Source organism: Enhydra lutris, unplaced genomic scaffold, assembly GCF_002288905.1.
Source record: "Enhydra lutris kenyoni isolate GAN:26980312 unplaced genomic scaffold, ASM228890v2 scaffoldscaffold2, whole genome shotgun sequence".
In the NCBI taxonomy this organism is placed as follows: Eukaryota; Metazoa; Chordata; class Mammalia; order Carnivora; family Mustelidae; genus Enhydra; species Enhydra lutris.
The window spans coordinates 69,828,585-69,844,170 of record NW_019154086.1 but is presented as its reverse complement, the minus strand read 5'-3'; positions in this window follow the sequence as shown (position 1 = coordinate 69,844,170).

Sequence of the window (15,586 nt, the reverse complement as noted above, 5' to 3'; positions counted from 1 at the left end):
TATTGAGAATTGCTTCTGTTTTCTATCGCTGCATAACAAATTGCCAAAATATTAGTGATGTGAAACAATTTATTATTCTTTCAATTTAAAACTACAATTTTATGTATGGTTATTGTCTATTCTTATTTATGGACCTATGGGTTGACTGGGCTCAACTGACAATTTTTTTTTTCTCAGGGTCTCTCATGCAACTGGGGCTGGAATCTTCTGACAGATTAACTGGGGCCAAACAACAAAGAAGTCTCACCTACATGACCGGCCATTGATACTGTTAGCTGGGAGCCCTGCTGGACCTGTCAACCAGCACATTTCAATGGCCTCTCCATGTGACTTAGGTTTCTTTTCCTTCTTTTTTAATAATATTTTATTTATTTATTTGACAGAGAGAGAGAGAGAGAGAGAGAGATCACAAGTAGGCAGAGAGGTAGGCAGAGAGAGAGGTGGGGGAAGCAGGCTCCCCGCTGAGAAGAGAGCCCCATGCAGGGCTTGATCGCAGGACCCTGAGATCATGATCTGAGCCGAAGGCAGAGGCTTAACTCACTGAGCCACCCAGGTGCCCCTGACTTGGGTTTCTTATATCATGGTAGGTCATGTTCCAAGAATCAGAATCCCAAGCATTCCAAGAGGCCCAGGAAGAAACCCAAGGGTTTCTTATGATCTAGTCTCAGATGTTCCAAATAATATCTCAGCTGCATTCTAATAGTTCAACAAATTACTACAGCCAGTCCAGATTCAAGGGGAGGTAGAATTAAATTCTACCTTTTGACGTGAGGAAGAATATGCATATTCCAGAAGGAAGGAACTGATAACAGCTATATTTTGATATTATGTTCCAAAAGGGGTCTCACATAGGTAAAAACTCACCCAGTGAGTACATGGGATGGGCTACAGGGTGATACATACACCAAAACATTCTTCAATTAGCAATTATAGATCTGTTCAAGTGTTTAAAAAAATTAGGATTTAAATGCATATCTGCCCACAAATTTTGCCCTAAAGAACCCATAAATATGAATTTACACATCATATTTTAAAAATAAATTATTACATGCTTTTACTTTTCCTTTAAAGAAACTCAATATTGCTTTTTTAATATAAAGGAAATGCATGCTGTTTACTTTCCCTTTAAAGAACCTCGATATTGGGGCACCTGGATGGCTCAGTGGGTTAAAACCTCTGCCTTCGGCTCAGGTCATGATCCCAGAGTCCTGGGATTGAGCCCCAAGTCGGGCTTTCTGCTCAGTGGCGAGCCTGCTTCCTCCTCTCTACCTGCCTCTCTGCCTACTTGTGATGTCTGTCAAATAAATAAAATCTTAAGAAAAAAAAAAGAACCTCAATATTGCTTTTTTAATATAAAGGAAACAGAAATCAGTTACTCATTAACTTTTTTCTTTTGTCATTATATTTTTCTTAACTACCTTTGCATTTTCATTATTGACCACTTCTTTTCAATTACAAGAAGATTGTCAAGATAACTATTAGCTGACATAAAACTGTCACTGAAAAAAGATATATTAAGCATATATTCTATACAATGCAGATATTGAAAACAGATTGATGAACATCCTTTTCTGCACATATGGTTTTTATTTACCATATTCTGCTAAGTTTATCTGAATGCTTTCTCAGGTACAAAGCTAGAAATAACATGAAGTATAATCATATTGTACATCCCAGAGAGGTTTTGTTATGTTAGCATTTTAAGAATAACCTATCATATTTTACACAGCTACTCAGCAAACAGTAATACCTTCTGTCATAATAACACTTCCTTTGCTTCATTATCTTGAAGATCTGCTGTCCATATTAATATTTTTATCTTCCAAACATTGATGGAAAATCACAATACCTTATGGTTCACATTATTTGGATCCAAGGGTCTTATCAGTTATTGTTAAGAACATCATAAGTCTCTGTACAAGAAAATGTTTTTCGGTAAGCAATTCTATTAGAATTCTCTTTCAGAGTATTTTCAACATGCCTATTGTCTCACACACCTACAAATACTCTCACTTGGTCATGCTAATATCCTCCCATTTATTAAATACCAGCAACTGTTTCTACCCTTAAAATGAAGATTCTCAAATTGAAATGAACTTAATGATTATTTAATGAATTGAATAATCATTACAATGAAAAATGAAAATAACATGGCTATTACTATTAATGAAACTAGTTAAATTTTATCTTATTGTTTTATTGGCATAACATTAACATAATAACAGAGCTGTTGTTTTCCTTTAAATTCAAAGCATTCCCACAAATGTCAAATAACTTACTTCTGCAGTCAGAAATGTTTATTTTGCAAACCATTTGAGTGAATCCCAGGAAGGAATAACTTTTAGTTTGCTTTTGATAGTCTTCTAATGTTTCTGTGGTTGTCAAGTAACCATCTGAGGAATATTCCAATTCTTCAACAGGATAATGTGACATCTATGGATCTGCAATTCTAACAACAATGCATAGTTCATAGAAACTCAGGTGCAGCATCAGGGATTTATCAAGGGCCATTCCATATTTCATAGATTAACTCTAGCATAAACTGATGTCTTGAATACATGTGAACCAGTTGTCACCTAAAAGAAGCTATTATTGTCCTATTAGGCATTACCTAATCTGGAAGGAGACGGTGAGGCAAGGATTTCAACAAAAAATTTAGAAGATCAGAAGTTCCATTTCTGCAAAAGCATTATAAGACTTAGAGCAAATTGGTTGGGAAGTCTTGTGTTGAATATTCTGTATTAATCTGACTCTGGGTATTTTTGGTTGGGATTGAATTTTATCTGAGGATGTATGTTTTCTGTCCTTGCTAGCAAAAAGAATAAAAATGTGTAATTTCACAGAAGTAGTATTACCAGATTACTAACTGGATAGAAATATGGATGGATTTCTTGAAGACTGATAGGCCAGAACTTGTATGTGGTGTGTTAAACATATGACTAACGTGATGCCATCTAAATAAAAATCTACTTTGATTTCTTCCTATCTCTTTCATTTTTTTTTCCCAGTGGGGAAGAAAATCTTTCCCTGCACTATAAATTTGGGCATATCCCATGATTATTCTGTTTTAGACAGGGGATAGTCAGTTAACCTCATAACTGTAGACTCAATTTAGAATACAGAATTTCCATCAAAATACTAATTAAATACTAATTAATTCAAGAGTATGATTTTTTACATTTTTCTCCTCCTCTAAGTCTACTTTTCTTAACCCTGAGAGGCTACCTGTTTTTAGGTTGAATAGCATAGTTGGTTTCTGCTTTCTCTTCACATCCGAGTCTTCCCACATTAGCTGTAGTTTGATATTTGAAGGAAAAGGTTTAAGGGGATAGGAAAATTTTTATTTGCATTGGTGACTTCTTTGTTTCTGGTTCTGGCAGGGGTTTAACACTGATTTTTTTTTTTTTTTTTTTTTTTGGTCCTTTATCATGAGGTGCTATTGTAAATTTTTAAGATTTTCACATCTGGGGCCATCTTTCTCATGTAGTACCTTTGAATTGAGATGAGGCATCTCTATTTTGATTGGACCCTTGTGACTCATTCAACATTCTCTATAGACCTAGAGTTTATCTCCCATTTTTTAAAGACTTTATTTTTAAAAGCAGTTTTAGGTTCACAATAAAACTGAAGGGAGATTTTCCATATACCCTTTTCTCCACATGTGTATAGCCTCCCCCACATTAGCAACATCCTCCCCCAGTGAACTGTTGTAATTAATGAACCTACATTGACATATCTTTAACACCCAAAGTCCATAATTTACATTGTGGTTCACTCTTGGTGTTGCACATTCTGTGGGTTTGGACAAATGTATAATGGCATGTATCCATCTTTATAGTATCAGAAAGAATATTTTTAATATTTTAGAAATTCTCTGTGCCCCATCTACTTATTCCTTCCTCCCCACCCAGGAATCCCTGGCAGCCATGGATTTTTTTCACTGTCTCCACAGTTTTGCCTTTTCCAGAATGTCATATATTTGGAATCATACAGTATGTAGACTTTTCCAATTGGCTCCCATATCCATGTCATTTCATAGCTCAATAGCTCTTTTCTTTTTAGTGTTGAGTAATATTCCTTTGTCTGGATGTACCAAAATTAATTTATTCATTCATCTACTTAAGGAAATCTTGGTTGCTTTGCAGTGTGGGCAATTATGAATAAAGCTGCTACAAACTGGGAGCAGGTTTTTGTGCATAAATAAATTTTCAGCTACTTTGGGTAAATATCAAGAAGCACACTTTCTGGATCATATTTTAAGAGTATGCTTAGTTTTGTAAGAAATTGCCAAAAGTGTTTCTTCGAAGTGTTCCATTTCGCATTGCTACCACCTGTTCCTTTTGTTCCACATCCTCATCAGTATTTAGTGTTTTCAGTATTCTGGATTTTGTTCATTCTGATAAGTGTGTAATGGTATCTCCTTGCTGTTTTAATTTGCATTTCCTTGATGACATACCTCCTGTTTTTTACTGCTGGAGTTCTTCAGCCTTTTACTGTCCCTTTGAGACTGAATTCAAAATCACTTGATTGAATATTCATTCTCATATGTCCCATTCATTCCTTCTTCAACAAATTGAGGTTCAGGCTGCTCCCATTATAGACATGCTTATCTTATTTTCACAAACTACTTAGACTTTCTCAGGTATGATATATTTTCCAAAACAACCACAAGATCTTCCAGCACACATGATCTTCTTACAATATTATATTCATATTCCTTCCATTGAGATGTGGGGACTACATTCTCTGAAGAAACCTGAAACACATAGAGTGGTCAAGTGCAGAAGTTTTGATCAATTGTCCCAGCTGAGGCACCAGCCAGCATCAACTGCCAGACTTGTGGGGGAAGATGCCTGAGTCACCCACAACCATTGAGTCTCCTGAGCTGAGGCCTTACTCACCATGAAACAGAGACTAGGCCTGTTTACTGTGTCCTGTTTGAATTCCTGCCTCACTGAGTCCCTCTGTAATGGAATGATTGTTTTATACTACTAAGGTACTAACAATGAAAAAGTAGTATACTAGGAGTGAATTATACACCAGCCTTCAATGTCTTCTAGATGCAACAAATATATCATGAGTTTGAAGTGGTCTGATGGATCTCTCTCAACTTATACCACCATTCTATCTTTGCAATAAGACAACAGATGTTTTTCACAAAAGTTTCTTCATAAGCCTCCTTCTCTAAGCCCTAATCTTTTTTCTAGCAGATGGGTCCAAAGGACATGGAGTGAGTGGGTTCACTCCCAAGTTCCTTTGTAATACACATAATAATCTGGTTTTGCTCTATCTTGGTATCTGTTCACTGTCAAAATGTCAATTTTAACATTTTTTGCACACAGTATAAAGGATTCATATATGTTTGGAGCAAAGATGAGAGATGTTCTTCCTGGGAGGTTCCAGAGACAGGCTTTAAACTATGCTTACAGCATGACCAAAAATAGCAATGTATGTCCCAGGACAAATTGAGGGGACCATCTCTAGAGAAATAGAATTGAATTTCTGGAAAGGGCAAAGGTCCTAAAATGGGTTTTGTTTCCCTCAGAGTAAAGAGTTTATTATTCTGGCATGAGGATGGATTAAAGTCTAAGTAGACTCACTGCTTCCTGGCAAAGTAAACTTATTTTCTGTCAACCCTCCAATCCTGAAGAGAAACCTGATTTACCTGATTAATCTAACAGATATCCACACCAGTTAATTTTATTAATTAGTCCTTCATTTAGAAATATGACTGAGAATAAAAATAACTTGACTTTTAAAAAAAAGTTTTTATTTAGGGGCGCCTGGGTGGCTCAGTCGTTAAGCATCTGTCTTCGGCTCAGGTCATGGTCCCAGGGTCCTGGGATCGAGCCCCACATCAGGCTCCCTGCTCAGCAGGAAGCCTGCTTCTCCCTCTCCCTCTCCTCCTGCCTGTGTTCCCTCTCTTGGTGTGTCTCTCTCTGTCAAATAAATAAATAAAATCTTTAAAAAAAGTTTTTATTTAAATTCCATTTAGTTAACATACAGTGTAATATTAGTCTCAGGTGTACAATATAGTGATTCACCAGTTCCATACAGCACCTGGTGCTCATCATGACAAATGCCCTCCTTAATCTCTATTACTTATTTAACCCATCAAGTGTACCCACTCCTCTCTAGTAACCATCAGTTTGTTCTCTATAGTAAAGATTCTATTTCTTGCTTTGCCTCTCTTACTTTTCCTTCCCTTTGCTTATTTGTTTTGTTTCTTAAATTCCACATATGAGTGAAACCATATGGTAATTTGTCTTTCTTTGACTGACTTACTTCACTTAGCATAATACTCTCTAGCTCCATCCATGTCATTGCAAATGGCAAGATTTCATTCTTTTTTATGGCTGAGTAATGTTCCATTGTATATATGCACCACCTCTTCTTTACCCATTCACTAGTCAATGGACACCTGGGTTGTTTCCACAATTTGGCTATTGTAGATAATGCTGCTATAAACATTGGGGTGCATGTATCCCTTTGAATTAGTGTTTTCATATTCTTTGTGTAAAGAATATGAAATATTATAAACTTAGTAGTGCAATTGCTGGGTCATAGGGTAGTTCTATTTTTAACTTTTTGAGGGACCTCTATACTGTTTTCCATAGTGGCTGCACCAGTTTGCATTCTCAACAACAGTGTATAGGAGGGTTCCCCTTTCTCTGAATCCTTGACTACCCCTGTTGTTTCTTGTGTTGTTGATTTTGGCCATTCTGACAATTGTGTGAGGTGGTATCTCACTGTAGTTTTGATTTGCATTTCTCTGGTGATCAGTGATGATGAGCATCTTTTTTTGTGTCTGTTGGCCATCTGGATGTCTTTGGGAAAATGCCTGTTCATGTTGTCTGCCCACTTTTTAGTTGGATTATTTGGTTTTTGGGGTATTGGTTTTTTTTTTTTTAAAGATTTTATTTATTTGACAGAGAGAGATCACAAGTAGAGAGAGAGAGAGAGGAGGAGGAAGCAGGCTCCCCGCCTAGCAGAGAGCCCGATGCGGGACTCGATCCCAGGACCCTGAGATCATGACCCGAGCTGAAGGCAGAGGCTCAACCCACTGAGCCACCCAGGCAGCCCCGGGTGTTGGTTTTGATAAGTTCTTTATATATTTTGGATACCAACCCTTTATCCAGGTAAGTCATTTGCATATGTTTTCTCACATTCTATAGGTTGCCTTTTAGTGTTGTTGGTTGTTCCATTTGCTGTGCAGAAGCTATTTATTTTGATGCAGTCCCAATAGTTTATTTCTGCTTGTTTCACTTACCTCAGCAAACATATCTAGAAGGAAGTTGTTACCAACTAGTCTTTTATGGAAAACGAATCTCCACTTCTACACTGTCCCCTCCAAAAAGAATAAGCTAATTAAACAAAAAAACTGCTGATCTGGGAAAATGGAGATATTTGAGACTGTATAATAGTTTTTCTTCTAATGAACTATTCTTGCCTGACCAGCTTCGGGTTTTTTTTTTTTTTTCCTTCTTTGAGAACAACCCCGCTATTGCTTCCAATTTGCATGGTTCTCATAGTGATTAACTTACCCCCTGGTATTAAGAATAGACATGGACAGAACTGGAAGAGATTATGCTGAGTGAAATAAGTCAAGCAGAGATAGTCAATTATATAGTTTCACTTACTTGTGGAGCATAAGGAATATCATGGAGGACATTGGGAGATGGAGAGGAGAAGTGAGTTGGGGGAAATCAGAGAGGGGGACAAACCATGAGAGACTGTGGATTTTGAGAAACAAACTGACAGTTTTGGGGGGGGGGTTGGGTGAGCCTGGTGGTTGGTATTATGCAGGGCACATATTGCATGGAGCACTGGGTGTGGTGCATAAACAATGAATGCTGGAACACTGAAAAGAAATAAAATAAAATGGAAAAAAATAATAGACATGTGAACCAGTTCTGAGCAGTGAGAATTCTGAATATCTCTGGCAATGGTAATTTGTTAAAATTTGTCCATATGAACAAAGTTGAGCTAGTAATAGTCAATGAGTGTCATTCTTCTTTTCTGCTTAAGTCAGTTGGAAATAGGTTTCTGTCATTTGAAACCAGAGGTCTGGTTCATAGATTACTCATCACTATTAAAGAAAATATTACTGTATAAAACAAAAAGAACAAAACTGAACTTTTATTAAAAGAGAGTAATCAGATACTCAGAATTTTGGGAATTAAAAATAATAGTGTTAAAATTTTCAATTATTAGGAACTACAGGCAGTAAGTTCTCCAAAATTTGGCCAAGTAGAAAAAAGGATTGGAAAATATGAAAGAAAAAATAATAGACATTAAAAAAAGCAAACCAGGAAGTCTAAAATCTATATAACAGAACACTAAAAATAGGAAACAACGTGTGTCTTAATATAAATAATGAAATAATATTTCCTAAAGACAAATACAGGTGTTATTTTTTAAAATAGACTTTTTTTAGAGCAGTTTTAAGTTTACAGAAAAATTGTGCAGAAAGTACAGAGCATTCCTACTTAACCCCCTTCCCTACCACATAGTTTCTCCTATTATTAACATCTTGCATTAGTATATTTATTACAATTGATGAGCCAATATTGATACATTATATTAAATAAAACTCATAGTTTATTTTAAAGTTGTTTTTTGTTGCTGTACAATTCTATGGGTTTTGATAAATGTATAAAGTTGCCATTATTACTATTTTTTTTATTTTGAAAGGTTTTATAAACACTGAAAAAGAAGAATAATTAAGAATAAAAATCCAACTCTAAATGGACTATTTTGAATTTAAGCACACCAAATATAATTAGAAGATTCTTAGAGTTTTCAGAAAGAGAGGAAAAATGGAGGTCAGATTCTTTGAAGTGAAAATCTCTAACATCAAATATATTTGTAGCAGTCACAGGTGACAATGGAGAATGATTTCAAAATTCTGCTAAGAATTAATTTTTAACCTAGAATTATACACTCAGCCAAACTGTAATAGAAACAAAATTTTCTGACATGTGAGAGTATAATAATTAAAAAAAAAAAACATAGTCTGAGTTTATATCTCATATGCTCTTTCTAATGAAAGAAGCTAAATTGGTGGTGGACTGCAGAAAAAAATATTTTCGACCAAATGGAAATATTATGATTTAATTTAAATATTAAAACAAAGGATTGAAATATTTTTAAAAGTCCAACTTTACAATTGTTCTTCTATCCAAGAAATGTCAGTGTTAGATAAATCATACTGATAATTTAAAGAACACAAAGAATATGAGCAAATACTACACTACCTGTGTAACTCTGGATAGTGTATCTGTCAAGCTTCACATAATCAACTGCATATCATTGGTACTGGTATTGTTGAATTGTTAGCTGTTGATAAAATAGAACAGCATGGCTCCAATTGCTTCCATTTCACATATCATAAAAAAGATTCCTTTACATTGTTTTTTGAAAGGCAAATAAAGAAAAAAATTGAGTTATCAGATTAGGGAGGGATGTGCATAAAGGAAATATTTAAAGACAGGGTAAAAGAAATGGATTCCTTTACATTATTTTGCATTTTTGCCTTGAATTTACAATTCAGGGAATCATCGTCTTATTTCTGTCATTATAACATATGAAGACTTTATTTAGGAAAAGCATTGTGCTTTTTTCCCCAGAAGCTAATATTACAAAATAATTTCATATATTAAAAAACCGAACTCATTTCAACACTTTGGAATTCTGCATCAATATTATATATGTTAATAATAATAAATTTTTTTAAAAATCATGCAACCTACAAAAATCTTATTTGACACAATATTTGCATCATCTATCTCATGCAGTAACGCCTTTTTTAAAAAAGATTTTATTTATTTATTTGAGAGACAGAGATAGTGACAGAGATAGTGAGAGAGAGAAAACACAAGCAGATAGTGAGAGAAAGCACAAGTGGAGAAGAGGGAGAAACAGGTTCCCTGCTCATCAGGGAGCCTGAAGTGGGGATATCTATCCCAGGACTCTGGGATCATGACCTGAGCTGAAGGCAGCAGCTTAGCTGATTGAGCCACCCATACGCCCAAGCAATGCCTTTCTTTCCTAGTCATTTTCATACGCTTTTATGCAATTCACATCATAAGACAATTTGTGTATAAATAAATCCTAAATCTTTTAAAATCAACCAGTGGAGAAATTGAAATGCAACATAAATTTGAATGCATGTAAGAGTATGTATTTGAAGGGGAAGGTTGACATTTGAAATATATTAAAGCAAGAATAGTAATTACAACATTACAATAGTACAATAACAGTGTTATTTTTCAATTTCCCATATTCATTCCACATTTTCTTTTCAATTTCCACATATTCTATTCTATTGTTATGCTACTTTTAAAATTTAAAAGGATAACTTAAAAAGGAAAATATGTTCTAAATTTGCAACACAGTGTATCAGTTGACTCAATTATCTTTTGATTGTTGGCATAATCATATAACTGTTTTCATAATGGCAAGAGGGTAAAATACTCAGGTACTTTATCCTTGAGTTTTTCTTTTTTAAAATGTTTCTCAGTAACATATAGTACAATTGTGAAATAGTCTTTATACTCTCACAGAATATTAGCATTTAATATAATCCTCCTTTTTGTTCTTTCTGGCTGAAAACTGGGGAATATTTTCAGTGAGGATTTTATTTCCTCATTTTTGGTAGTGGATTACTCAGTCCCTGCCTAGTTGATAAACACAGGATAAACTCATATACGGCTTTAGAAATGATAATTCTTTCAGTAAGAGAGTTGATGCCGGGCTAGGATAAACACAGTAATATAGATGGTGAATGTGTTTTGATGAGTCACAAGACATATGGCTAATTTATGTAAGGTTCAAAGTTAGTTTTTCTAATTTTTATGAAAATAAATACTATATTCTAAACTAATTCCTTGAATTAACAATTTCATTATGCCTTTGTGTGTAGTTTTAAAACTCCGATCTGATTTTCTGGAAGAATGGGGACAGAATTCTAGGTATCATTTGAGGAAAGACAAAATTACTTCTTCAGAAAATATACAGTTCAAAAGCTAGAAATATTGCTTTAAGGTCTTCTTCAATAGCTCAATTTCTGGCTTGAATAGGCTTTTAAAAATGTAAATTTGTTTTCTATCTCATTAGGCATGTCAGCCATTTCTAGTCACTAATGAGATAGCATGAACCACCATCCAAATCATTAAGAAGTCCTATCCTTTCTATCTTCAAAGTATATGGGAAATCCATCCACTTCTTCCTCTCCGTCACCATCCTAAGACAAACTGCTATTAACTCACTTCAGAATTACTGCCCAAACTTCCTATTTCTTCTCTTTGCTGATGTTCTTGCTGGCATTGCAATTACTTTAAAATGTAGTAATTATTGCTTTGCCTCTTCTTAGCTTGTAATCTATGTTTCGGCTTCATCATTTGTAAAATGGTTACAATAAAAGTACCTACCTCATAGGGCTGTGAATATTAATGAACTAACATGTATAATGTACTTAGAACAGTGTGAGACATATGATATGCACTTATTACATACTAACCCTAGAATGTAAGTTCTGTGTGTGCAAACTTTTTTGTCCATTTTTTCACCGCTTTAATACTCAGTACCTAGAGAAAGATGCATTCATGGAATGCAAAATATAATAGCTGAACAAATATGAGTTAGTAGCATTGGGAGACAGGTGCCATTTAAAAGAAAAATTTTAAGAAAAAAATATTATCCTGCAAGAGTCACCAAGTATAAATGTTGAGTCATAAGAAAGAAGAATGAGGTCCTTTGGGAACAGTAAAAATTGGGAAGAAAATTCACTGAAAATACTCCACGAACTGAGCTTAATTTTATAGAATTCAATACATTTTACATAGAAAGAGACACAGAAATATGGAAATAAATATGTGTATTCTTGTGTATATTTGGTTCAACATGCAAGGATACAAGGGAGGGAGCATAGCAATGAAAGTCATAGCTTTCAGAGCCATATTGCTTGGGTTCACATCCTTGCTTTAACATGTATTGGCTAGGTGACTGTGCACAAGTTCCGTGCTTCAGCTTTCTAATCTATAAAATAAGGATAACAAAAGCAACAACTTCAGAGTGTTGTTTTGAGGATAAATGGAATTCCTATTTATAATTAATATTTGTAATTATTATCTGAAATTATTATTTGTACTCAGTATCTGGCGCATAGTAAAAACTATGTAACTGCTTTCTAAGTAACAGAAAAATTAATAATTTATTATATTTCAAGATTTCTTTAGGAGATGACATTTTTATTGGATTTTCTTTTCTCTCTCTCTTTTTTGGTGCTTATGGCAAATTAAAGTTACAGAATGATAGTATCAAGTGACACACAGGATATGATATAAATGAAACGGTAAACAGATTCTCAGGCTTTCCTAAGAATCCTCATATTTTAAAAAATCTACTAACATGAGAATGGTATCCTGACAATACGTTAACATGCAAATCTACAACTAAAGAAAGAAAAAAAACAAACAGAAAGACAAACATGTTACAGCATCTCAAGGCAAAAATCTTGCTACTTCTTTAACAAATCTCTGGGTAAGGTTATTAGTTTTGGAACCTCCTCTACTGTTACTGAGTCTCTCAATTCACTGTAATTTTGTGAAACCCTGGCCATGTAATGGTCACAGTAGGCATAGCAGGGTTGATGGCAGCTTTTGAGCGATTTTTAAAATTGTAGCAGCCAAGATTAGGCACACTGCGCAAGTAATCCTATTCAGAATTGAAATAATTTAAAATAATATGGATTTCTATCAGGTGACGGTTTTTAATGTCTTCTGACCAACTCAATGTAATATAAAAAAAAGCACATCATGTCAGGCTAGCTTTAAAGACCGTGTAAACACATGTACCAGCAGAGTTACTGTTCGAAGTGTGTTACATTTTTGCTTATGATAAACATGACTGTGTGTGACAGAATTGCTGTAGGAAGAATAGCTGTTCTTGTAAAAAGTGTACTGTGTGCAATGTTGACCTGGTTTTCAAATCCCTTTCTTAATTTCCCCAATCATAAACAAGGAAGTTTTGAAAACAAAACTCTATCTATGGAGAGAGAGAATAAAAGTATATCTATATTCATATATATAAAAGCTGTGTTATCCAATGTGGTAGCCACTGCCACACATGGATATTTAATTATATATTTATTAAAGTTAAGAAAAACTAAAAATTCATTTCCTCAGTCATACTAGACTACATTCGAACACTGAAAAGCTCTGTGTGGATGTGGCTAGTGGCCATTGTATTGAACAACACAGATATATATATATATATATATACATATATATATATATATATATGTATGTATATATGATCTCTAACATTGCACTAAATTCTATTAGGCAGCATTAATATAACATTTGTTTTGGAATAATCACATAGGTTCTTAATATCTTATTTGGAAATTGTACAGATGCTTAATGAGTAAGAAACTTAATTTTTATTGGATAAAAATACTCAAAAAAAAAAGCATGAATACGCTTCCAATTTCTTATATATCTTAAACCATGATGCAAAATAAATCAGGAAGAAATAAATCAAGAATAGTCTTTGACTATATAATAATAATCAAAGTCAAACTAGTGTTTATATTTGCTTTTCTTCATTAATGTATAAAATTTTATTTTTGCCTCTAAAAGTAGCAAAGATATTACAATCGAATTCCAAATACTATGAACATCAGAATACTTCTAATACTATGAACCATAAACAGGATTTAACAGTGGGATACTAGAGAAGTCTCATCTGGGCTCTATACCTGGATTTAGTTCCTGAGTAGCACAAGTCCATTTTCAAAGCAACTCAGAATGGGCACATCAGACATGTAGTATATATTATTCACACATAATAAGTTATAAAGTTATAATGACTTAAGTATTTAATGACCTTTAACAAACAGAAAAATGGCAAGTAGGTACTTTTTTAAGTTGAAATATGTAAGAGTTCAATTATCTTTTATTAAAGGATTACTAAAGATGGTAAATTTGACTAAAATATAATTAGTATTTAAATAGCTATTTATTTATTTATTTATTTATTTTTATTTTTGTAGAGATGTAAAAGAAACTTTCTCTGCTCTAAAAACTTCTCGAGGTTCTTGGGAAAGTTGTATATGTGATCAAAGTTAGGCAAAACTACGAAGAACCATACATTGTCAAATGGTATAAATGAGTTACATATAATTTTTAACCACATAATAATTAAAAGATGACACTGAAAAATTTTGTATTCCATGTAAACATTTTAACAGCCATAGTAAGAAACACGCTATGATTAAAATTACGTGGAACCCCTGACATAAAAGGTAAATATTAGGCATGTTAAGTTTTCATTTGGTTGTTATAGGTCACTTGGAAATATAATGAGATGTCATTCAAGAATTGTTATTATATTTTTTAAGTTTAATATACATCAAAAAATACAGAATTTCAAAAATGCAAACATGGTATCTACCTTCAAACTAAACTATTATAAGAAACATTTTTATAAAAAGAACTTTACTTACAAAATCCAGTTTGAGATGTGTTAATCACTTCATTTGACACTTTTAATCTACCTCTAATTTATAGTAAGAAAACATGTTTTAAATTATTTGTATCAAGATAATTAAAATGTTTAGCTGACACGATTATTAACATGGATAATATTAGTAAATTTAACATTTAACTATTTGACATACCCAAGAATTTGTATTGCAAAACCTAGCTTTGTCATTTCCTGAAGCAGAGCATGAAGTGTCTTAACGCATGTATAATACATGATTTGATAGACTAATTTGAATACCTGAATAGAAATTAATATCAGTATTCTTGTGGTATTATCTTATTTTTAATGATGGAAATAGGTGTATTTCTGTATATAAGGGTTTTTTAAAGGTAGTTTTACTTCTATCATTTGTTCTCTTTTTGATATTTAGAATATGCTCTTTAAGGATATTTTTTATTATTCAATAGAAATGAAGTTTTTCATTCAACTAGGCATGAAAAAGACATTGAATTAAAGTGTTACTAATAAAACTGAAATAAATTAATTATATAATTTAAAAATTATGTACATAATTTAGGTAAAATTAATTTTTGTGGATACTTGATGCCACACAGACTCTTGAGTAAACCTTATTAAAAAGGCAAGTAAGTTTAATCTGGTTGACTTATTTGACCATTCTGCATAAACTTTAGTACTGTACTTGACACTAATAAAAGTTCTTGAGTTAGCTTTCAGAGGATGAACCAATCCTCACCAAAAGTTTAAGCAAAAGTAGTAACGGTAAAGATCTATGTCTTAAAGGGTGAGGGCATGATTCCTTTCCTTTTACTTAACTACAGTAATTTGAAACTCCACTATGGGATAACATATAATGCATTTTTATTGGAAAAATCCGTATGTCTGTGACTTCAATATAATACAAACTTCTGATGGTTAGGAACTAAATCCAAGTAATCTTTGTACCTTCCCCATAATGCTTAGCATAGATACACATGGAAATCTCATATGGTATATGTTACTGAATTACAAAAGTACTAGAGAGAGGTTTTCATTGAATTACAAACACACTCACACACACACATACATACACACACAC